The sequence below is a fragment of the Hyperolius riggenbachi genome, chromosome 2 (genome assembly GCF_040937935.1).
Source record: "Hyperolius riggenbachi isolate aHypRig1 chromosome 2, aHypRig1.pri, whole genome shotgun sequence".
NCBI classification, from domain to species: Eukaryota; Metazoa; Chordata; class Amphibia; order Anura; family Hyperoliidae; genus Hyperolius; species Hyperolius riggenbachi.
In genome coordinates, this window is record NC_090647.1 from 198,783,912 (window position 1) to 198,809,784 (window position 25,873).

The 25,873-nt window shown below is 43.3% G+C and overlaps 1 protein-coding gene across 3 annotated transcripts in view; it reads left to right on the top strand.

Annotated features, from left to right (window-relative positions):
* FGF14 (fibroblast growth factor 14) overlaps nt 1–25,873 on the top strand; it is a 663,348-nt gene that overhangs the window by 570,123 nt on the left and 67,352 nt on the right. The gene's annotated exons all lie outside the window — the stretch shown is intronic.

Sequence of the window (25,873 nt, forward strand, 5' to 3'; positions counted from 1 at the left end):
CACACAAGCAGGGAAGTCAGTGTCACTGTTTACTTCGGCGGAGCGCGTACTGAGAGCGCGTCCTCCGTCCGACCAATGAGCTCTGAGAAGCCTCCTGTGCTCCAGTGATGTCAGCGGCTTGCCGAGACCCGGAAGTCGGAGCTGCAGCTTAGGTCTCAGCATTCCGCCGCTGGCGTACCCCGGCAGACCTTACATAAGCAGTATTGATTTGATCAAGTGACGTCAAATAGAAGGCCAACAATTAAGAAATAGGTTTCATGTCAGTGTTTTCTGATTTTCAGTGTTACTGCTAGGTTTAGGTTAATTGAAATTGTGAGGCTAGATTAAGTGTAATACAATTGGAGAAAGGTTAGGGTTAGGAACATTTTAAAGAGTGGAGGTTAGAGTTATGCTTAGGTGAGGGCAGTGGTAAGAATATTGGAGACAACGGGTACAGGCTGGTTCACACTAGACACTCACCAGATATGGATTTATCTGTTGCTGCACAGCAGCAAACCTTCCTGACCAGCATGATTTTTATGGACAATTGATGCAATGTCATATATCCAATATACAGCACACTTGAAGACAACGCAAGCACCTCAATGGACCACCAGAGCAAGAACAGTGATTCGGTTAGCATCAAATATGCTGCCTCCACAGGTTAAAGTTAATGCCAACTATCATTGAAAAACACTGCAATTATATAAAGAGTGTTACAAAAGACCTTTTGAAATGTAACATTAGTATAAAATATCTTTTCATTTGAGGAGGGGAGGTTAGGGTTATGCTAGCTCAGGGTTCCCCAACCCCTGTGCCGCGACACATTCATGTGTCCATGCAGCCTTGGGTATGTGTCGCCGCCCCCCTCTGTCTCCCTCCATGTAGAATTAGAGCAGGGCTACAAGAAAATGGTCACGGATGTCCACAAATGCACACAGCAGCTGCCATTTTGTTGTAGCCCTGCTCTAACTATAGTAGACCAACAAGACAGCTGCCTGTAGAGCATACATGTCAAACTCTGGCCCGTGGGTCAATTGTGGCCCTCAGAGCCATTAAATTTGGCCCTCAAGTGATTTTCCAACTTTTAATTATATTTGGCCCACTCTAGACCGCCAGGGAAGATATATTGGAGGTGAAGCCCTAGAACACCAGGGAAGCCATATGAGGGAGGTAGGGGGAAAGCACTAAACACTAGGAAACTGTATCGTGTGGGTAGAGGCCTCTAGACACCAGTTAACTGTATAGGTGAGGAAGACCACTAGACATCAGGGAACTGTATAAGGGAGGAATGGTGGCCAGTAGACATTGAGGTTGGCCCGCGACTAGGTCCCAGTGTGCAATTTCGGACCACTTACTATTTGAGTTTGACACCCCTGCTGTAGAAGCAGATGTGAGCGCTAAGAGGCAGCACTAAAAAGCAAATCTAGAAGCTCCCTGAGCAGAGCAGTCAGAGCGGCCTCAGGATCTCCTGCAATTTAAGCTCCCAATTCCAAAGAGGATGAGGATTCTGTTGTTGCTTTTCCTGCTGCACCTCCGAAGCTGGCTGCTGGAAGGTCAGGACTGTCTGCTCCCATCTGTGCAGTATGTCTGTCCTCTGTACAGCCTCTGGCTTCCCTCCCCAGCTGAGGTCTGTTAGCTTTCAGTTCTATTTCTTCTGCTTATGTCATATGCTACAATACCCATAAAATACATATATGTATATGTGTTTTCTGCAAGACAATATATTCTGGACAACAGTTCATTCATATAGGAAGCACGCAAACACTGATAATGCATGGTGTGAATGCGGTCTAAAGCTTCTCAGCTTCAAGTAGAAGTACAAACTTTTCTAGATGTCTCATGCTAATGCAGAGATCATCAACAAGATTAATGTACTTAATATACCTAAAGTGTACTTGAAACAAAAAAATGCCCCTACTATAGAGCAAACATGGAGTGGAGGCAGAGCACAGAAATGGAGAGGGCACCTACATACCTATACTGAGGGCACTTACACCTGACTTCCTTTACTGGGGGCACCTATACCTGGTTAACTACAGTAACTACCTAATCTGAGTCTAAAGGCAATTTTTTGGGGGTGGAGGGGGGGGGGGGGGGGGTGGAGTAGCACTGCGTCTAAAACAGGCAGTGCAAATTGTCGGTGCTGTGCGAATGTTATACATATGTGATCAGAGATCTGAACGTTTGGCGTGATGTGTCATGACTTCCAAAAGGTTGGGAACCACTAGGCTAGCTAGAGGATAGTCAGGCAAGAAAAGTGAAAGTTAGCACAAATCAGAACACAGATTCTGCCACTGAAAACAACACATGCACATTTTCGAATACCCTTGAAGATACAAATTTGAAGTTGTTTTCTAAGTAGGCTGTGTAAATGGAAAGAAGTGCACAAAAATTGCAATCTATTATGTTCAATAAAGAAGGGTAATTGCGACGGCACAGTCCGTAAGAACGTTTATTTACAAAGCTATATACCTATTTTGTTGCGATTCCAACGTACAACAGAACTTTCTTGATTGGTGTATTGTGTTGTGCGAAGCATAACATACGTTAGGTTCACTGATATATTGCCGCTGTTGTTTTCCAGACACATTATCCCATGGGGTAAATGAACAACTCACACAGGCATATCCCTTGGTAAATTCGTATCAATGCAATTAATTTTCATCTGAAATCCTTTCACATACTGTCAGCAGTGAAATAGCTATAAAAAAAAAACTGCATTGCCGAAGGGCTGCAGCAAATGTGGACAGAAGAAAGATGTGTGAAAGGTTAAGGGAGAAGCAGCATCTTTTTATCTAATTGTAATAAAGTCTAAACATCAGATATGAGAGCAAGGAGGGCAGTGCTACCGAGTAGGTTAAATAAATCACAAAGCACCCTAAGCTGCTCAGTGAAGCATCTCTGTCAAATGTAGAAATCTATGCTGCCTTCCATGAAAGTCAATTTTGCTGAAGGTTCAATGACAAGGTAAATCTGTTTGCAGGGGGGGGCATTTCCTCAAAGCTCAGAATGAAATGAATATAATTTCCCAGCTACATCTAGTCATTTTATGTTCAGCATTACATGTCATGTGAACTACAAGAAAATCATGTTTAGTACTTATGTATATCAAAAACATGTACGGATATGTTTGTGCATGTGTGTCTACAGCTTTCCAGTGAAACTGTTTCAAAGGGCTTATTCACACTGCACCACACATGCCCAAATGTGATTTTGTGCATGCGTTCCTGCGCATGGCAGTGCGTTATAACGCAGATATTGGTGGCATCGACACAATGGAACCTAATTGGAAAATGCATGAGTTGTGTGATATAATGTGTCTGGCCATAATACATCACAAACCACTGCAATAATCCATCAAATACTGAAATACAGCATGAGGTAAAAAAAAATTGTCATGCAATTGTTCCTGAACTATATAATTCTTGAACTATAACCTCATGTGTGAAAAAATTAATTCAGAAAAAAAATTCTAAAACACCACATGAGTTAAATTACTGAGCATGAATTTTGTACCAAATGTGTCTAAGTGAATTGAAGCCATTGTGTGAATGGGCTCTAAGGTCTTTCAAGGGTAAAGGCATCCAGGAACCAATAATAACATTTTGTAGATCTCACCACTAACATGGCTCCATTTCTACTTCTGTAAAGCTGAGCACAGAACATTTTGGACATACAGCAACAGTTAATTATTGCCTCTGTTGTTGGGATGTCTCTGGTGAATTTGCTAAGATGCTAGAATTGTACAGTACACTTGTGAAAGGAAAGTTTGTCCAGCTCAGTGGTGAGTGGTAACATTCTTTGATGGTTCACTGTATACTCCTCACTAACAAATAACGGGGGAAAAAATCTAGCTAGACAGCTTCGTAGCATGACAACAGTAGCAATGTGAGTCGTAGTATGGGTTCAACAGAGAGATGGCAATTGTTTCCATGCATAAGGAAGGTGTTTCTTTCTATGGAAAGATATTCCCCGAGGTTACTTGATAACAGTTGCTATTAATCTACAGTGGCATGTGAGTGTCCCTGTCTAGACAGCGCTACCTTCCACTATGAATACTAAGGAGTGAGCAGACAGTGAGCAGACTGCTTCTTTCAGGGCTTGATTTTGCCTTTACAATGATAATACCTGTAATAGTTCTGCAATAGACTGTGTATTGAAGCAATACTGTAAGGCCACGGCCTCTGGAGAGAATACAATAATTGGCAATTTTAGGGAATTATTGTTTAGAACCAGTTCTTTATTGTTAATATTGACTAGACTCCAGTTTACCTTGTTATTTATTTATTTTTTTCTTTTTTTACAAAGTCCAACCAGGCAGAAAAAATATTTTTCATTTCCTCCAAGTTCATGTTGACTTTTTTTTTTCATTTAACTTTCTTTTTTTATTTGTGTTTACAAAAATGAATCAAGAGCTTATTCTGTGCATGGCATTGAATTTAATGTTCTGTGCAGCACATAGTACAGAATGAACCTTTAGTTTCAAATGGGTCTGTTCTCGCTGATAGTGGCAACCAATTGCCGCACAATAAATAACAGGCCCACACCACTGTGTGAAGATACATTTACAATATGTTAAAACTACTTAAAAGGCCCACCCATTGAAAAACGGGGGCTAGGCCTCAGCCGGGACATCCCCCCGAACACACGCACGGCAACAACCCATGCACAGCTGCGAAACGCATGCATGAACGCATACGTACATACCCGCCCATCCCCCTGTGCCCGTCCACCTCGCTGTCTGATGTCCGTCTGCATGCATGCACAACGCACAGACACCAGGACACAGGAAGACGCAGCGACAGGGCTATTACTATTTAGAATGCATTGTCTTCCATTATGACGTTGGACACTCACACTAGACAAGTATGTCAAACCGGTCCTAAGAGGCCTGAGGGCCTCACACATTTTTGACACAGCTCAATGGGTCTGAATCAGGAAAGGTGTGGTCCATTAGGTAGAACACATTTCTCTTTTTCTCAGTCCATGCTAAACACTGGCATGGATCTGGCCATCCCTCCAGGCCTGGAGTTCGACACCTGTGCACTAGACAGACAGAGGGTTATGTTAAAATCTCATCTTAAATGTGTTGCTGCAGCAGTGTCTCCATTTTTGATTATTTTTCCTTAAGGCATTCGTCTGGAAGCTGATTGATTGATTAGAGGTGTTTTTTCCCATTTATCTCATCCCTCATAGTAAGCTTTTTGTATTTTCTATGTGATGCTTCACTAAACTAGAATTCCATACATGTAATTGAATGGTGGAGAAGACTTGCATTCTATCACTATTAAATGTGTTGACTGGAGTTTCCATCATTAAATGACATTTAAATCATACCTGTCATGACAAAATAAAAAAGGTAAAAAAAACTTTTAATGCTATGGTATTTAACACTAACATTGCTAAATGGAAGAAGAGGAAGATTTGCAGAATCCTTGGATTTCTTCTAGTTTGATGCTGCTGAGCTGCTGGTGTAGATGACAGATGTGACACATGTAGACTGGTGGTCATCATCTGCAGTAACATTGATGTCACCGGGCTCTCATCCAAAGGTCAGCCGTTCTGCCTTAGCTGATGATTCCTCCAAAGGAGGCAAATGCTATTATTGCTCATATGATGGATAAACCTCTTGCAATAGAGGAAACTATTCCTACAGAATGTAAATGGAGAATGCTTGGGAAACCCTCTCCTTGGCCATTTTCCAACCATAGAAGAGGCTATAGTTTGTGGGAAAACTAGAGTGGTAAAACCTGGACCATACAAATGCTAGTGGATATACCGGTGGCAGTAACACTTATTGGCTCATTTGCAACTCACTTTTGCTCTTAAGTTTTCTCCTAGGAGATCATTTTTCATCTTCTGTTTAAAGGACCACTTCAGCGAAAAAACTAAGCAGGTAAATGCTGACAGAACTGACAGGTTTTGGATTAGTCCATCTCCTCATGGGGGATTCTCATGGGTTTCTTTGTTTTCAAAAACATTTCCTGAATGCCTGCCAGTTGTAGAATGTTGACATTGCTGCTTCTGCTAGTTAGTGGTTTTGTGAATCAAGTGTATTTGGTTGAGGTAGAGCTAATCCATTGTCTGTGCAAGAAGTGTAACCCTGTCTACTGTGCTGGTTACAAGGTGAGTTGCTGGCTTTGAGCTTTGGGTGTCTTTGAGGCAGGAAAAATTAAGAACACATAAGGATAAGCATTTATTAAAAAGAAAAAATCCCTCCATACAAAAGGGATGCACTGTATAAATGTGAGGATAAGCTCTTCTGTGCATACCCCCCCCCCTCCACCCCCCCCCCCCCCACACACACACACACACTACTGGTATATGATCCACCGAATGGCCAACCCCCAAATTTGCTGCCATTGCCCCCCATGCAGGGGGCACAATGTAGCATGCTGGCAGGTGCACATTGTGCTACTGAGCCTGCTTCATCATGTAAAGTTTCCTGTCCTTGCTCTGCCTTGCAGCCTCTCGTGTCCTGTGCAGCTTCTGAACTGGCCACTAGTGTTTCAGGCTCACTGTCACATGAATGTAGTGACCCTGGAGCTCTAATGGCCAGTCCTCAAGCGGCATGGGACAGTAGAGGATGCAAGCTAGGACAGGTAGCTATACATGTGACGCATGCTCCAACATGCACTCTGCATATGGGGGCCCCTGAATATGTCACCTGTGGTATATCACCCGTGGGCAGGCCGACCCCTCAACTTTACACCCAGGATTTGGGTGTCAAAAAGTCGGCTGGTAATATATGGTAAAAGTTTTGACTTATATCCATTATAGCATAGTGTTATAAAAAGACAGGCAAGTTCAATTTCAATGTCAAATGTACTTTGGATCTGGTTCATCCAAGCCTAAAGAACAGGCAAGCTTGTAAGTGCTCCTGGAAACCTTGGACTAGCTTTGTTAATAAATCAATGGCAAAAAGTTGCAACCTTTTCCTTGGACATCAAAGATTGGTGACAGGTTAATAAAATAGCTGATGGAAACAACTGCAATTAGAGATTCTTATAATATTTGTAAGAAAAGTTGGACTGACTACAAGAATGTATTACCACACATTAGGGATGGTCAATGAGATGCTAATAATTCTAAGTTGAAAAATATACAGTATGTAGTTGTTCAACTTCTTTGCTAACCTTTCCGCAATCCCCACTATGGTTCGGTACTTCCCAGATGAGAGTTGCCCATTGCTGCCTTCTAATAGCAGTGAATGAAATGAAAAAAATCCAAGATTGATAGATCACTGCAGTTCCCCAGCCTTGGAGAACCTTAACAAATCCCCTCTTTCATGTAAGCAAATTTATTTGAGATTTCTTTTTTTTCAACAAAAGTAAATTTACTGCTGATCTACTGGACAATTTTCCATTTGGAGTGCAATACAGTCTGTGAAATTTTTTGAAAATTGAGGGTTTTTTAAATGTAAAATGGTAAAAAAGTGGAAACATACAATTACGCAGAAGAGACCCATTTTCAGTTAACGAGTCGCAACCTACAGTCCAACAATGTCCGGGAGGTCTGGAAAGGCCTAAGGGCAGCCACCAACTTCAAGCCTCCTTCTCAACACATTCCTCCGAGCACTGCACTAGCTGAGGATCTCAACAAATTCTATTGCAGGTTCGAGGCCCAGCCCACCCTCCCGGCGGATCAAACGTCCACATCCTCACCCGAGAATCCACCACCCCCCTCCTCTCCTCCACACGCTGGTCATTCCCCCTCAACACAGCTAACAGTCCAGGAGACCGATGTGCTGCGGCACCTCCGGAAGCTAAACACTAGGAAGGCCTCAGGCCCAGACGGCATATCCCCATCCTGTCTAAAAACATGTGCGGGACAGTTAGCCCCGGTCCTCACTTCCATCTTCAACAGATCCCTGGAGCTGGGAAAAGTTCCCTCCTGCTTCAAAAAAGCCGACATCATCCCGGTCCCCAAGAAGCCAGGAGTCACGGACCTAAACAACTTCAGACCCGTCGCCCTAACCCCGATTATCATGAAGACCTTCGAGAGACTGGTGCTCTCCTACCTGAAGCTTCACACTGCTACCCTATTGGATCCTCTACAATTTGCATACAGGGCAAACCGGTCTGTGGAAGACGCCATTAACATCTGCCTTGCACATATCACTGAACACCTGGATAAACCAAAGACCTATGCAAGGATCCTCCTCCTGGACTTCAGTTCTGCGTTCAATACCATCTGCCCAAACATTCTGCATGACGATCTGGAACGGCTCGGTGTCGACCCAACCCTTTGCACCTGGATCAGGGACTTCCTTACGAACAGGACACAGCTAGTGAGACTCGGAGACTGCTCCTCCAGTGTAAGAACCACAAACACAGGCGCCCCGCAAGGATGTGTACTGTCTCCGATGCTCTTCTCCCTGTATACAAACAGCTGCACCTCCTCCACGGATACCGTTAAGGTCATTAAGTTTGCGGATGACACCACCATCGTAGGACTCCTGGGCGATAAAGCGGAGCTGGAATATCACAGCGAGATCGAGCGGATTCTCAGATGGTGCTCTGACAACAAACTCGTACTAAACACAGCAAAAACAGTGGAACTGATAGTGAACTTCAGAAGGTACGCGCCACCACCCAGCCCGGTCATCATTGATGGCACCGAAGTCTCCAGGGTACACAGCGCGCGGTTCCTAGGCACCACCATCACGGAGAACTTGAGATGGGACGTAAACACCTCCACCACCCAAAAGAAGGCCCAGCAGAGACTGTTCTTCCTGAGGCAACTAAAGAAGTTTGGCATGCCCAGGGAGCTACTGACCAGTTTTTATACGGCGACCATCGAATCTGTCCTTTGCTCCTCCATCATTGTCTGGTACGCGGGTGCAAATGCGAAGGACACGCTCAAACTCCAGAGAGTCATCAACGTGGCTGAGAAGATCATTGGGTCGCCCCTGCCACCCCTGGACCTTCTCCACACATCCAGAATGAGGTCCAGGGCAAATAGAATCACACTCGATCCCTCCCACCCGGGCAATCACTTCTTCAGTCCCCTTCGCTCGGGACGTCGCTTCAGGTCCATCTACACCAAGACCACCAGGCGTAGGAACACATTTTTCCCTCAAGCGATCACTCTCCTAAACTCAGACTCTATCCCCAATGCCATCTCCTAATCCCCTTCTGCACCTCGGGGCACTTAGAGGACGAACGCGCGCCCATGGGCGGGCACTCATGTCCATCTCGGCTTAATACAGCGACAACCGCTTTATGTGTCTTTTGCTATGTGAAATGTTTCTTTTTAAATTGTACTGTGTGTAATGTTATTTGCACTGTTTGCACTTGACAATATGCCTTGTGTCCACAAACAATTCCGGGTGCGGCGCCTGTCGCACTTGGCGAATAAAGTGATTCTGATTCTGATTCTGATTCTCTTGCAATGTGGGAGAGTAGTAATGAGAATATATAGAAAGAAAATAAGCAACACTTAATATGGACTGGAGAAAACATCTCATATTTAAGCAAAAAATGAACTATAGGGAAGTACAAAGGAGACAGGTCTTCAGCAGCAGCAGAGATACATAGACACACTGTTCTAAATTTCTCCATGCTGGTGACAGCAAACATTAAAAGTTAAAGCCACTTTGTTGCTGTGTTTGAACTGTAATTTCAAAACCTTTTAAGTCATATCTCAACTGGAGCATGCCAAATTCAGTGATAAACCTGAGATAAAATATAGATGTCAGGCACAAAAATAAGCCCTTACAAATGGAAGTCAGGGCACATCAAATCAATCAAACCACATATCTATAGTATTATACCGCATGGCATTTTGGTATTCTTCACATCTGTGTTTTGACCTATTTGTCACAGCTGAAATGCTGGAGCCTTTTTGCTGACCCTAAATTAATCAAGACTACATAAAATTATCAGGAACAATACATTACCTTTAATTCTATAGTTCCCATGGGTCTAGCCAGCTTTGAGTTGCCATAGTCTCAGTCAAAGTGTTGCTTTTGACTTTATTTGAATGTGTGTCAGTGCTCTTCTTTACAGATCAGTTTCCCAAGATGCATGCTGCCTTACGGATCAGTTTCCCAAGATGCATGCTGCCTTACGGATCAGTTTCCCAAGATGCATGCTGCCTTACGGATCAGTTTCCCAAGATGCATGCTGCCTTACGGATCAGTTTCCCAAGATGCATGCTGCCTTACGGATCAGTTTCCCAAGATGCATGCTGCCTTACGGATCAGTTTCCCAAGATGCATGCTGCCTTACGGATCAGTTTCCCAAGATGCATGCTGCCTTACGGATCAGTTTCCCAAGATGCATGCTGCCTTACGGATCAGTTTCCCAAGATGCATGCTGCCTTACGGATCAGTTTCCCAAGATGCATGCTGCCTTACGGATCAGTTTCCCAAGATGCATGCTGCCTTACGGATCAGTTTCCCAAGATGCATGCTGCCTTACGGATCAGTTTCCCAAGATGCATGCTGCCTTACGGATCAGTTTCCCAAGATGCATGCTGCCTTACGGATCAGTTTCCCAAGATGCATGCTGCCTTACGGATCAGTTTCCCAAGATGCATGCTGCCTTACGGATCAGTTTCCCAAGATGCATGCTGCCTTACGGATCAGTTTCCCAAGATGCATGCTGCCTTACGGATCAGTTTCCCAAGATGCATGCTGCCTTACGGATCAGTTTCCCAAGATGCATGCTGTTTGTCACAAATGGCCCATGGTTGATGGATCTTCTTTAGCTTGGTACCTTTAGAAGGGACAAAATGCAGAGACTAAAAGGTTGGTACCTGGCCTTTACTAGAATGCTTTGCAAAGGTTAAAGGACTTAAAGTGATTGGGTCTCATGTTACATTATTTAGCTTGCAACAGCTGAGAACAAGTAAAACCAATACAAAGTATCTGTGCACCAAACAGAAACGTAGCTCAGAACTGATATCAGGGGGCAGGCAACAGACAGATATGGCCAAGGACAGGCAATAGATCAGGACTGGTGGCAGACAGACTAGGTCAGGGACAGGCAATAGATCAGGACTGGTGGCAGACAGACTAGGCCAGGGACATGTTATAGATCACAGCTAATGTATAAATGGATTGGAACAGCAAACAAGCACAGTTCATTGAGAGAAGATCGAGATACATGTTTGCTAACACGAACTGAGGCTGGGGAACTATGAGTAATGAGTAGGTATGATCAAGGAGATGCAAATCATTTATCCTTGCATTCAAACTTCATGTAAATTATATGCAGCTTTAAATTGGACCAATCAGAATAGCTTTCTGTCATTTTTTATTTGTCCATGCTCAAGCTGGATAACATTTACATGAAGTTTGAATGCAAGGAGAAAATATTTGAACCTCATTAATCATCCATAGTAATGAAAGCTATACATTTCCTTGCTCGGCACCAGTCAGATGCATTGAACTTTTTTAAAGTAACCCTTTAACTCCAGCAAACGTTCTCATACAAGACTGTATACTGATTAGATAGATAGATAGATAGATAGATAGATAGATAGATAAATGTTTACCTCTCTATTATTCAAAGTCATGTAGTGTAGAAGATAGCTAATGAAATTATGAAACTCTGTATATTGTGTTCACTATAATTTCTTGTCACTGAACACTAGAGCTGCTAATCAAATAGGACAGGACTGATAAAAAAATGGCCAAAAAAGGAATTCAAATGACAAGATAGCATCAGTGTACAGACAGTAAAGATTATGCACAGCAGCAGAAATCGCCTATGTAGACGGGGTATTACTGAAAATATATGCTGTGATTAGATGCAGATACCAGTATTGTATTACTCCTTTCACTTATAGTGCAACTTACGCTATGTACGTGTTGCTAGTGCAGCGTGCCTTATACAGTAGGGTGAAACATGGGCTATATAGGCAATGCAGAGGCAACACAGACCTAGAGGCCGTTTTTGAACGGGCTTAGGTCTATATATATATATATATATATATATATATATATATATATATATATATATATATATATATATATATATACCCATAATTATTCATATTTTTTTTGTACAACATTATTCATAGCACAGGTGTCACTTTTGGCTTCCGGACCATGTCCTCTGACATTTTCCACAGTGTGGAACATCTTGTATTTTTTAAAAATACTTTGCACTGACTGTAGCCACTGGAACTTGAAAACATTTAGAAATGGCCTTGTAGCCCTTCCCTGACTTGTGAGCAGCCACAATGTGCAGCCGAATGTCCTCACTGAGCTCATTTGTCTGAGCCATGAATGTCTACAGACCAACTGCAGAGAGCTGCTGTGTTTCACCTGTTGAGTTGATTAAAACAGCTGTTCCCAATTAATCAGGCTAATTAGGATGCTTTAGAACAGCTTGGACTATTTGGAATGGTATAGAACTTTGGATTTTCCCACAGACTGTGACAGTTTGTGAAGGGTATGAATAATTTTGGACTAGACACTTTTTGCTCAAATGTAAATAAAAGCTGAGATTTTTTTCCCCACAATAATGCCTCTTGTACATCGTCTAATTATCTTTTAGGAGACACCTATGTCATTTCCTGTCAAAAAAATACTTGCTGGTTGAGCAACTTTAAGTCAAAATTTGCCTTAAAATTTGTATGGATAATTATGGGCTGCACTGTACATACAGGTATAAAGCGCACAGACATGGAAGGCATTTATTTAATTTTTTTTAACCACATATTGTACTTTTCCTCACTGTGCCAGGTTATCTGCCTCTGTTCCCTTTTCCTGTGCCTGCACCCGCCTGTTGCCCCTTGTGTGCACCTGCCTGTTGTCCCCTGTGCGTGCACCCTCCTGTTGTCCCCTGTGCAGGCACCCACCTGTTGTCCCCTGTGCACACACCCGCCTGTTGTCCCCTGTGCACGCACTTGCCTGTCGTTACCTGTGTGCACACCTGCCTGTTGTCCCCTGCACATGCACCCGCCTGTTGTCCCCTGTGTTTGCACCTGCCTGTTGTCCCCTGTGTGTGGACCTGCCTGTTGTCCCCTGTGTGTGGACCTGCCTGTTGTCCCCTGTTCATGCACCTGCCTGCTGTACCCTGTGCGTGCACCCACCTGTTGTCCCTTGTGCATGACCCGCCTTTTGTTCCTTGTGTGCACACCTGCCTGTTGTCCCCTGTGCATGCACCTGCCTGTTGTTCCTTGTGTGCACACCTGCCTGTTGTCCACTGTGTTTGCACCCGCCTGTTGTTCCCTGTGTGTGCACCTGCCTGTTGTTCCTTGTGCATGCACCTGCCTGCTTTCCCCTGTGTGTGCACCTGCCTGTTGTCCCCTGTGCATGCACCTGCCTGCTGTCCCCTGTGTGTGCACCCACCTGTTGTCCCCTTGCGTGCTCCCGCCTGTTGTCCCCGTGCGTGCACCCACCTTTGGTCCCTTGTGTGTGCACCTGCCTGTTGTCCCCTGTGCGCACATCAGCCAGTTGTCCGCTGTGCATGCAACCGCCTGTTGTCCCCTGTGCGTGCCCCCACCTGTTGGTTGTCCTCTGTGGGTGCACCCACCTGTTGTCCCCTGTGCATGCACCTGCCTGTTGTCCCCTGTGCACACACTTGCCCGTTGTCCACTGTGCATGCAACCATCTGTTGTCCCCTGTGCGTGCACCCACCTGTTGCTTGTCCCCTGTGCGTGTCCCCAACTGTTGTCCCCTCCCTGTGCGCACACCCGCCTGTTGTCCCTGTGTGTGCATCTGTCTGTTGTCCCCTGAGTGTGCATCTGCCGGTTTGAAATTATTTAAAGAGTTGTGAAATAATGTATTTGAATCTAAATCTTAATTAAAGGTGAAACTGTAACATAAACAAACAGATTTCATAATACATCCGGCCATTGTATCAGGTTCTGCATTCAGCAATTCAGCAGCATGCCATTCTTTGAACATGATGGTATTTTTCCTACTTTGTATGGGAAAACGTGGGCTTTCAAACATGCTTTGATATTATTTGACATAGCTTAACACAAGGAAACTGAATGGGCTCCAGGAGCATGGAATGACAGCTGGAAGTATGTTATTCTCCAGGGCTAGGGAAAGCTCATAATATTGCTCTTTGGCTCAGTAGGCACAGGACAGTGGAGCCATCTGGACTCCAGTAAATCTTTATGAAACAGTTAGATCAATCTATTAAGCCAGTCAGATGAAGTGATTTCTAAATAATAAGTAACGATGTGCATGCACTTTGTTCTGTTGTGAATGATATACAGTATATCCATTCCCTAGAAAATGCCTGTTTCGGAGTCCTCCTGGGCCTTTCAAGTTTAAAGTCCACAACAGACAAGGCAACTAAAGCTATCCAGGCCCAGGAATACAATTGTCAACACGTGCAGCTTAATGAGATTGAAAATTATACTAATTGCACATTTCAGGTAAAGTGAGAGGGTGTCAGAAATTGTGCTTGGAGGCCTAATTAAACATCTTCTTGACTAAAGTACATTCAGCGCTCCAAGACCACAATTTCTCTGCATAATAATTATTGTGAAAGTTGTAATAGATCAGCACATTCTTAAATTGCACCAAAATGAGTGAGGTTCATCTTTACAGTCTTGTTTTTTCTATCCTGTTTGTGAAACTTTGCTGTGTTCACACAATACCACAGTCTCAGAATGTGATTCCACAGAACAAATAATTACAAATTCTGCATTGAATCTCTTTCGCTGGAGATGAGGCAGGAAAGTACAGACGTTTCAGGAACTGCATGCACATAAATTATAGAGTGAAATTTACATTTATCATCTTGTCAGATGCACAGAATCTGCTGCTGCACTTGATCTGCATCAGGTATCCTAATATATATGCATATGAGGAACACAGCTCCTTAATACTGATGCTGCAGTGTAAGTGTGTATATATACTGTACATATTTTGTCCCCCCAATACTGTCTGTGTGTCTGTCTGTCTGTCTGTCTGTGAGTGTGTGTATATGTGTGTGGGTGTATACAGTATATGTGTGTGTGCATAGCTCCCAACTGTCCCATTGTCCCTCTTTCCTCCTCATTTGTCCCTCTTTAAGGACTTTGTCCCTCTTTCTATGTAAATATATATATTTCTCTACTAAAAATGTGTTTGATTGACTCTAAACTTTATTCTCATCCTTTCAATTGATATATTACTAATTTTAAAATGTTAATATGAAGGAAAATGAACCAGGATAGAAAGGACCAGTGGGGTTTGAATTATAAAACATATTTTTCTTATGAAATCTTTATGGTATGCATGACTAGGGGTGTGTCAGGGGCATGATTAGGGGTGTGGCTTAAGTGTCCCTCTTTCTCATCTCAAAAAGTTGGGAGGTATGGTGTGTGTGCGTGCATGTGTGTGTGTTGCGAGCAGATCTGAGTGAAGTTCTGTGTCAGATCTGAGTGAAGCCTGTATACGGGGGGAGGCAGATATTTACCACTAAAGAAGGATGCTCCAGAGGCTTTCCCAATCCTCAACGACCCTTCACTGCCAGGACACTGTTCATCTTTATATCTTCTCCATGTAAGGCCCCATTCACACTGCATGCGTTTCCATCCGCGTTTCGGGAACGCGTGCAGGAGGCGGACATGCACGACATCAGACAGTGCATAGACTGCACTGTCTGATGTTCACACTGCATGCTGCATGCATGTTTTCTGGAAACGCACGGCTGACCCATTCACTTCAGTGAATGGGATCAGCCACACAACGCATACAAACGCGGATGGCGTGCATTCGAATGCATTGCGTTCAAACGCGGATGGCGTGCATTCGCATTTGCTAATGTGAACAGGGCCTTAGAGCGCAGCCGTACTAGCAGGGGGTTTGTGCCTGGGCAGTATCAAGAAGCCACTCATACACAAAGAACAAAATATCTGTGCATGAGCTGCTCTGTGATACTGTGCAGGCACGGCCCGTGCTGTGCGCCTACATAGTGCGGCCACTCTCATTCACGGGGAGCGCTGAATTCATGTCAGATATTGCTCAAAGGGTCCCTGCTCAGGAATGGGTGGTTATAGGAAGACCAGGGGAGCCTCTGGATAAATAATTTAAATACAGAAGCCGTTTCACTGTTGGTGTCAGTATGCAAAAAGAAGGAACTTCCTGTGCAAATTTAAACGCACATAAAAATCACATAGGAAAATGCACACCAATGTGATTTTTGCGTTGCCGATAGACTTAGTAGCTTCACATGCTGACAGACTGTATAACTCCTCCTCCGTGCTCAGTTCCTCTCACATGTAATTGTATTTCCTATGCTGCAGCCACCTCTCTAATATTTCTCTATGTTCAGCCCGTCTTACATGACAGCACTTCTAACTCCTCCCCTCCTCCCCCCGAGATTAAAGCGAAACTGAACTCAGAACTTCCTCTCTGTTCTAAAATATAAGCAACAGCATAATAACCTTTAAAGAAAAATAATTCTTTGTTACAGAAAATACAATAAATCTGCAATGTGTCTACTTCCTGCTTTCATGGAAGCCGACATAGGGTTACAATCCTGTGTTTACAAATTAGCTACGCTGTCCAGGCAGCCAGCTGACACAGCTGAGAGATCAAATTACACTTGTGTTTAGTCACAGAAAGTGGGAATTAGACAGGTTAAACTCTCAAAATACATACAAGTTGCATTTATCTATGTTTCTCTCCTACCCTCTGTAAGAGTTCAGTCTACTTTAAACACTTACATGTTAACATGTTGCATACACTGAAAAATGGCTTCTATCTCCTCCTCTCCCTTTCCCTGTTGGTCTATTTTGTATGTCAGCAGGATCCCCATGCCTGGCTGTATTCCCAATTCCTCCTCTTCTTCACCTGGACTGCTCTTGTTCCCAAACAACCAGTGCTTCCACCTCCTCTTGTACTCTTCTACTCTTCCATGTTATGGTGTAGCAATAGGGGTGCAGATGTTGCAACTGCATCAGGATCCTGGAACGAAGGGTCATCTAGTCACTATAGCTCTTTATTAATGCTGTAATGGTAATGATCACCTTTATATGTGCTTTGAATAGTCTGCATCTTTAAGAAACCATTCCTTTTCTTCTCTTAACACCTCTCTCAAGTGTTTGTCCTTAGATAGTGGGTTTTGGTAGTCTCTCTAATTATTACACATACAGTTCTGGGGGAGGGCAGTGTAAAATTACATAATATTAACTTCTAATTCTTCCTCTCCTCCTCCTCCATGCACAGACCATCTTGTCAGTGTCTACACTTTGAATTTGAAATTCTCAGCCCTCTCATACTCCTCTGTGTACCTCTTGTGAAAAGCATGGCTCACATCTTTACAATCAGACCCATCCATTAAAAAAACACTATGATCAATTGGATGAACCTTGTCATTGAAATTTGATCAAATAAAGTGTGTGTAATGGGAACCGCTTGATATATTGAGAATGCTGTTGTAATTCTAACTTGCAGCCAGGTTGGTACTTTGTCACTTCCACCCACCAATTACTGTACAATACCTCGGAAATCAACAGAGACGTGCATAACTGGGGCCGGAGGGAGTGGCAGAGCTAAGAGATTGCAGTAAGGCAGAATTACTGTACCATGTGTACCTTAATTTAGAGGTCCTTGAGGTGCAAAGAAGTTAAGACTTTTCAGTATACTATAGACCAGGGGTAGGGAACCTATGGCTCGGGAGCCAGATGTGGCTCTTTTGATGGCTACATCTGGCTCACATACAAATCAGTAGCAGTTGATTCACTAAGCTACACTGCTCAAGCAGCGCAGCTTAGTGTGGCAGCGCAAGTAACATTTTCAAAGTTGGCACGCTACTGCTGTAGCGTGCACTACTAACTTACTCGCGCTACCCCAAAACGAACAGCTGCTCCAATTGTCCCACTCTGGATCCTGTCAGGTCCAGTGACTTTGTAGGTCGAGATCCCCGCACTTTGGTTGTCCCACTTGACAGGCAGCCTATTGGGCCAAAGTGCAGGGATCTCATCTTACAAAGTGAATAAACCCCCAAGTCAGCTAGCTAATCGTACAAGCTGTTAGGCGGTATTTCTCCTCTCTGGCTCTCGCAGAAATTGCTGATGTTGCTGAAACCCGAGAGAAGCTAAAGATGTGTCTGATACTTTTGCTGCCTGGCGGGTTAAATGTATACACATCAACCTTGGCAACGGGGCAACATGGCCCTCTGCTGCGCATGCGCACTGTCCCAGTTTGACACATATTGTATGGCTCTAACAGAATTACGTTTTAAAATATGTGGCGTTTATGGCTCCCTCAGCCAAAAAGGTTCCTGACCCCTGCTATAGACATATGTATTGAACTTTGTGGTGCCTGCTAATAGTCATTTAAGCATATGATGGTGAAAGTTTACTGTTAGAGATGTGTATTTTCTCTCCAGCCTTCTGGAAGTCCCTGTGGCTATGCGTGTACAATCCAGACACACAATGTGACAATGTAGAGAGTAATAATATCTTGACAGCACAATAACTTATCACTTGTGCCTCATATAATGTTTGCTGTCATCTTGTGTTTTTCCCCTGATGCAATAAAGGTGAATCCAGCAGAATATGATGTGTAACCTCCATAGACCTCAATAAGATATGGCGCTTTATGCATGTTCAGGAATGCAGATTTGTTCATTACACAAGGCTCCTGGAGGTAAACCAGCTACTACTATCTGAAGAAAAACTATTCAAATGCCAAATATTTTATAAATTCTAGATTTCACTTTATGTTCTGGAATGTTTATAATTATAATCATTTTTGATGATATGTGACTGAAATACTGCTGTAAGTTATACTAGTGATTCTATTTTTTTGTAGACAATGGAGGTACTTTACTACAGGCAGAGATGGATTAACCTCCCTGGCGGTATGATTATTTTCAGATTTTAGGGTCTTTTCTGAACATTTCAGACCCTAAAATCAGGAAACAATTATGCTGCCAGGAAGCCAGCAGCAGCATCCCCTGCTCTCACTCACCTCCCTGGGCTCCAGTGCTGCAATTTTACCTCCATCCACCGGGTGACGCTGTAACACTTGGTGAGATCAATGACTTTGATCTCACCGGAGTGACTGAGAGCCTCCGAGGACAGGAAATAGAATGGCTACCGACATTTGAATCACCCGGTAGGTATGTAAAAGCTCCCTGCTGCCTTCATTCACTTCCATTAAGCCTCCGGCAGCTAGCCCGAGTTCAGCTCCTGATTACTGCAAGGGAGGTTAAGATGTAGTGAGGCCCTAGGCAAGATTGTAGATATGAGGCCACCTTGTGGTCCTTTTGGTAAGCTGAAGTGAAGAAAGGTCAAAGAAGGTGGCAGGTGGGCCTCTTGACATCACCCACTGGGCCCCAGGCACCTGCTTAGGTTACTTGGTGGATAATCCTGTTCTAACCACAGGCATGCAGTGATGAACAGTGAAATTACTTTGCTTTATGTATCCAGATAATAAAAACCTTATCAAGGCTATAACTAACAAGCTCTTATATTAGTAACCAACAAGCTCTTATATTAGTATCCAGCTCTGGCTAAGCTGGCTAAGTTTACACAATAATCTACTATTGGCTGTTGTATGATTGCAGTAACAATGAAAATCTAGCTGGAGCCCAATCAACTTTCCATCATCACATTGCTTTAAAGTCTGACTGTGCTCAGAGTTCATTATTCTTACTAAGGAGTATTGATCATGTGTCTAACCACACCCTGTCCGCCAGTGTATAGTGTACAGGAACAGCTGTGCCTTTCTGTCACTTTTTCACCAAATAAATTCTATGGTTTAACAAAATGTATTTTTAAAAGATAGTTTTGAAATGTGTGTGTGCTCACTATAATGATTAGTTTCCATTGCTGTGAATCTCAGTGTTTCCCCGCATGCTATGCAGATGGGAAAACCAGAGCTGTGAAGTCCGATTCCAGGAGTCAGAGCCATTTTTGGCTACCTGGAGTCGGCGTGGTTGGTTTCATAAACAGAGGAGTTGGAGTCAAATGATTTTTGTACTCGATCCATAGCCCTGCCAGGGCTGTGGAGTCTGAGTTGAGGAGTCGGAGAAGTTTTGGGTACCTGGAGTCAGAGGTCTTATAATCTGAGGATTCTGATGATTCTCGTGCCGACTCCACAGCCCTGGGGGAAATATGCAGCCTATTGGTAGGCTGGTGTCCGAATCGCATTCGGGGGAAAATTCAGACAGCATGCTGCATTTTGTCTCATCACGCATCCATATCCCTATAGCCGTGCATGGCACTGCTAAAGCGATTCGGAATTGTATCGCAGCACAGCTGTGCTGGCATCGCATCTCACAAGACTTATGCCAGCATTGTGTGGAAATGGGCTCTTAGGCTTGGTGTACACTTGAGCCTAAACACGCTCTGATTCACAGAATGGAGCACAACAGACGAAGGACATGTTGATGGATCCTGCGTTAAACAATGGATCTGTTAAAACATGTCCGTTCTATATGGTGGTCACTGTGCCCATTTCAGTGAAGGAACTAAAGGTTAGACTTGCAGGTTTGTTTTTGTACAGCAGTTGCAATGATATTACGATATGTCTAATGTAATGGACATATCTCAGCATTGTGCAAAATTGCACATTTTAATTCAAAAATCGCACTGAGAATCGCACTGGCAAATTGCAATCGCTGAGTGCTAGAGATTGCATGTGATAACCTTAGTGGGGAAAGAGGCTCAACCATTCTTGGAGTACTCCACCCACCACCCGGTGTGTTCCTTAATGCATGCGTGTCCAGCCGCCATGCTACTTCTTGTTTGTAGGGAGTCAGGGACAGGGACACTGGTGATTGTGGGAACCTGTTCTTCACAGCCTCATAATGCTGTTTATAATTTTAGCACCACTTTTTGCTTTTTATAGGAAATAGGGATAAATAGAAAATGAACAGTATTATCTCTCCCCTACAGTATTTCTTCTGAATTATAGTTGTAGCTTTAATCCTCTGCTGCAAAATAAATCAATCACTTACGAACAATTTTAAGGACTGATTTTTTTGAAAAGTTGTTCCAACTCTGATTTTAAAGCATACTTTCATCACAGACATTTTTACTAAAACCAGCCGCCATCTCATGCTTAGCACTATCTCTAAATCCTAAATGTATTCACACATTTGTGTGCTTAATATCAACTTTGCATCTAAAAATAAACTCCTAGTTATTATTATTATTGTTGGCTTATAGAGCGCCAACACATTCCAGCCTCTCATTTTTTAATGTATATAATTGTGAACGTGCATTAAATAGCAATGTAAAAAAAAATTCACAATAGTAATAATAATAATAACTAGAGGGTGTCGTTTCCGAAGAAACCACAGGATGTTGGCTATGTGTCTGATTGGCTGTATGTGGCTCCGCCCACCTTGCCAAATTTTAACCCCAGTCACCCAGTGACCCAGTGTGCCAAGTCTGGGAACTCTGGCTTTAATACAATGAGAATCGCAGCTGTTTACATTTTCCCATTGAAGTCAATAGGAAAAATCTGATTGGCTGTTTTGGCCCCGCCCACTTTTTGGTGTCCCCAAAATGTGACAGAATGCTTCAGCTTCACCCCATGACTAAGTGACCCAAGTTTGGTGAGTGTAACTTCAAAGCAGTAAGACTGGCAGAAGTTTCAAATTTTCCAATGAAAGTCTATGGGAAAAATGGGGTCTTTGGGGGTCCGCAACAGGGGCACGGAGGGTGGGATTGCTTAACAAAGCACAAGCAACCTATTCGGGTATGAGCCGAACAAGTGTGCAAAGTGTTAGAATTCTACTCCTAAAACTCTGGGAGGAGTAGCGTATAGAAAATTGCTAAATTTTCATTGGCCGCCGGTAGCTCCGCCCACTTTGGGGTGACTCCCCAAAATACATATTTCTATTTGGGGTGACACCAACAATATGTGGTCCGAGTATGGGGAGTGTAGCTTCAAAATTGTACGAGTGGCAGAGATTTGAAATTTTTCCCTGTCAAAGTCAATACGAAAAAAGGGGTCTTCCGGGGTCCGCCCCAGGGGCCCGGAGTGTGGGATCGCTTAATAAAGCACAAGCAACGTACTTCGCTATAAGACGAATAAGTGTGGAAAGTTTGGCGCTTGTACCCCTAAAACTGTAGGAGGAGTAGCGTTTAGAAAATGGGGGGGCGCTAATAATAATAAGAACTAGACGGTGTCGTTTCTGAAGAAACCACAGGATGTTGGCTATGTGTCTGATTGGCTGGATGTGGCTCCGCCCACCTTGCCAAATTTTCACCCCAGTCACCCAGTGACCCAGTGTGCCAAGTCTGGGAACTCTGGCTTTATTACAGTGAGAACTACAGCTGTTTACATTTTCCCATTGAAGTCAATAGGGAAAATCTGATTGGTTGTTTGTGGCTCCGCCCACTTTTTGGGGTCCCCAAAATGAGACAGAATGTTTTAGCATCACCCCATGACTAAGTGACCCAAGTTTGGTGAGTGTAACTTCAAAGGTGTACGAGTAGCACAAGTTTCAAATTTTCCAATGAAAGTCTATGGGAAAAATGGGGTCTTTGGGGGTCCGCCACAGGGGCCCGGAGTGTGGGATTGCTTAAAAAAGCACAAGCAACCTATTCGGGTATGAGCCGAACAAGTGTGCACAGTTTGTGAATTCTACTCCTAAAACTCTAGGAGGAGTAGCGTTTAGAAATTCGCTAAATTTTCATTGGCCACTGGTAGCTCCGCCCACTTTGGAGAGACCCCTCAAAATACGTATTTTTATTTGGGGTGACACCAACAATATGTGGTCCGAGTATGGGGAATGTAGCTTCAAAATTGTACGAGTGGCAGCGATTTGAAATTTTTCCCTGTCAAAGTCAATACGAAAAAAGGGGTCTTCCGGGGTCCGCCCCAGGGGCCCTGAGGGTGGGATCGCTTAATAAAGCACAAGCAACGTACTTCGCTATAAGACGATTAAGTGTGGAAAGTTTGGGGCTTGTACCCCTGAAACTGTAGGAGGAGTAGCGTTTAGAAAATGGGGGGGCGCTAATAATAATAAGAATAAGAATAAGCTGAACTCGAAGAACAGTATGTTGGCTACTTTATAGCCAACATAATAATAATAAGAAGAAGAAGAACGAGCTGAACTCGAAGAACAAGATGTTGGCTATTTACATAGCCAACATAATAATAATAATAATGTATTGTTCACAATAGATATATTAAAATATGAGACTGTTTGTATTTTTTAGCTCCTTGTTATCAGGAGTGAAGGAGTTTCTTCCACAACATGGAGGGATCACCGAGTCATGCCACTTTCTCCCTCTGCTGAAAAAGATGAACTCTTTATGGCCAGTATTGCAGCTCTGAAGTTCCTCCCTGATCAGTGTGTAATAATGCATTTCATCCTACCTACACACTCTGTGATGCATTTATACAAGCCGTTTACAGCTCTCATCATACTGCCCTGCCTGCAATAAGAGCTCATCCTGCACGGCTTCTAAAATAATGCAGGGATGGCGGAAAATGTAGTCTGGCATCCGTTGTTCTTTCTACTTTGGGTGTCACATGGTCATGGCTGAAGCCATGGAAATTAGCTTAATTGTGGCCACTAATGATCCAATCTTTTCATCCAATCTTACCATTGCTATGTAAAGGTGGCCACTAATGACTCAATTTCTAGCAAAAAATAGTTTGAGCGATCTGATCGGAAGTAAAATCGTTCACTACACCATCAATGAATCAATCTTTACTTCCTATCTATCACAACTGACAAGAAAATCCAAATTTTGGTTAGACTAAAATCTGCCAATCGGGCAACTGTTTTCATAATCGTTCGTAATCAATTGTGCCCATCAACAAAGATTATTTACAACCAATACGATCAGAATTTCTGATCGCTCAAACAATTTTTTTTGCTAGAAATTAGACTGTTAGTGGCCACTAATGATCCAATCTTTTTTTATCCACTCTTACCATTTATATGCCTTATAGGGGACTGCCTAAAGTATCCATTCAATATATTTACTCAATTTACCCTTAAACTACATAGATGTGGTAAAATTGGATGAAAAAGATTGGTTCATTAGTGGCCACCTTTAGTGCAACTTTAGTGCATTTGGTACATTCAGCAAGTACTCTGTCAACTATTTTGATTCCGATTCTCTGCACTGTAGTTTCTTATCTATGTGATTTCTGTTAGCGTTTGCCTTGTTTAGTGCTGGAGTTATTGGGGACATAATCGGCGCTATAGCAGTGAACCATACACTGAAGCTTGTTAAAACATGCTTTACGTAACTGTTCCTCATGGCATACACAAACATGGCACTGCTCAGTCTGGTTCAATGAACCATCTTTAGACCTTCCACTTAGGCTGCAGCATATGATAGATCGTAGTCACAGCTGACATGTCCTTGTGCACCTTCCCTAACACTGCCACTGTAAGTGTGGAAAGTTGTTCCTATTTTCAGGGGTATACCGGACTGCAGTGGACAGTGGTCCTTTCCATAAATAAAGAAGCTATTAAATAAATAGAGGATGTCTGTTGATACAGTCATTCATTTCTGAAATTGTGTCTGCTGTGGAGGGGAGTTATACCATATGTCTGAAATGACATCTTGCCTTTCAATCATTTCTACAGCTAAGAGCTGACGCTGACATTTCTGCAGACGGGTGTGATGTGCTCTCGCTCTTCACTCTCCAGAGTTCATCTTCTCTCCAGCTTCCTTATATTAACTACTTACATTCATGTACTGTTTTCACAAGCATCCTTTATTGCCCCCTATGGATACTCAGTGCCTGTATTGTACCTGTATTGTACCTTATCTACATCTTTACCATTATATATATAATTACGTATGTGCCTTTCCCTGCATTTTTTTAGTAGTGGAAATAGGCATTACCTTATGACATTTTTTTGCTTTAGGCAATGCAGTTTGTTAGTACTGCCACGGGATGCCTAAATGTTGCTATTTGAGTGATAATGAAAACCTGTACTGACAGGATTATGTAACCCACCTTTCAAAATGTTACCTAGCGGTCTGTGGCTGCTTTCTGAGCCACTAAATACAAGAAGTATAGTCAGAACATTGGATCAGCATGGCAGTGAAAGGGCTGTAAGGCTACGTTCACAGTGGTGCTTTGCGTCGGACAATACAATCACATTGCTAACGACATGCAATTATATTGTAATAGCTTGTTCACATTGGTGCATTAGAAGTGCGGTGCAATTAATTAGTTGTCATTAACATGATGCATGCAGTGCATTACCACATAATGTGCGTGTTAACAGTATTGGTGAAACGTACTTTCTATGCGCTGTATGCATCACATCCCATGGATAACGCACAATAAGACTTTCCCCCTCCATTGTGTTGCCTTCCGGTTTTTACAGAGAATGCAAAACAACCCCCCACTGTAAAAACAGCCCTATTTAGAAAGCTCTGATATAACTGCTCCAGAGTTGTAGCCACTAAACTACTATTTTTCTATAGAACACAAGTAGTACATACTTCCCTCAGCACAGCTATCCGGAGAGTCAGGCCCTAATTTACATCACACGAGCCTATAGGCACAGATGCCCTGGCACCCTACTCTTCGCACTCAATGAACCAACAAACCCCCACGAAATTGTACAAGAGTGCTGCCTGTCCCAGCTGTAACTTCTCCCTTGCTTCCCTTGTCCGTAATAGGTAGCTACAAGTGTCCCTTTAGGTAGCCAGAGATACCCTCAGTATTAAGACTGAAGGTAGATCTAGTCAGTAGAATTCTGAGAGCTGGGTGATTAACCTCTCCTTTACACTCTGCATGGGACTCTACACAGGGAAGGAGGGAGGCACTAGGAGAGGAGAGTGAGCAGCCTTTTCATCATCAGGCGCCTGTAGACATGTGCCTACAGTGCCTTATGGCTACAGCTGGGGCACTAGAGGAGATAGTGATGAGAAGGTTCCGTTACACTGCTGTGGAACTTTGGTGTCGGAGAATAGCTGCTACAGCTGGGTTGCTGGAGGAGCAATTGTTGCTGCTGCAGTGACTGAGCAGGATGCTGCACAAGAGTGA